We start from the raw sequence: 618 nt of genomic DNA on the forward strand, positions 1-618 counted from the left end.
TTGGCCTTCCTTGATTCCCTATCCCTACCCCTCTGCCATATCCCCCCCTCCTCCCATTGTCTCTGGTATCCGTGATTGCTTTCTATGCCTTTCCCCTCCATTTAATTGATTTGCTAATGAACTTAGTTTGTCTAAATATTTGCAATAGCAAGCACAGCTGATACATACATACACAAGAACCCATGTCTGACTTTAGGCATAAACCTCAGTGAGTAGAATGAACATACTATAAAATAGTACCTAGCTGGGGCTATATAGCTTACTGTGGTCATCAAATACACAGTTTTTTCTTTAACTTTTGGTAACAGTTTTAGTATTTTTTTTTCTGAATTTTTTTTTTAGAAATTTACATTCATTCCCTGAGCATCATCACAACATACTAAATGTGGTTTCCCCTCTAGAGTAAACTGCATAGTGGCTTAATCATGCATGTTGTCATCCATAAAATTCCATTACTACTTTCATATATATATATATTTTTTACCCCATGTCTGACCCTCTGCCCTATTCCACTCTCTTATTACACTATCTCTGCTCTCTACAGTTGTCTTCAATTCCTTTTCTCCTAACTTTTTGTTGACCACACAATATCATAAGTAATCTAACTACTTTCAATAG

Source organism: Tupaia chinensis, unplaced genomic scaffold (genome assembly GCF_000334495.1).
Source record: "Tupaia chinensis unplaced genomic scaffold, TupChi_1.0 Scaffold000709_1, whole genome shotgun sequence".
NCBI lineage: Eukaryota > Metazoa > Chordata > Mammalia > Scandentia > Tupaiidae > Tupaia > Tupaia belangeri.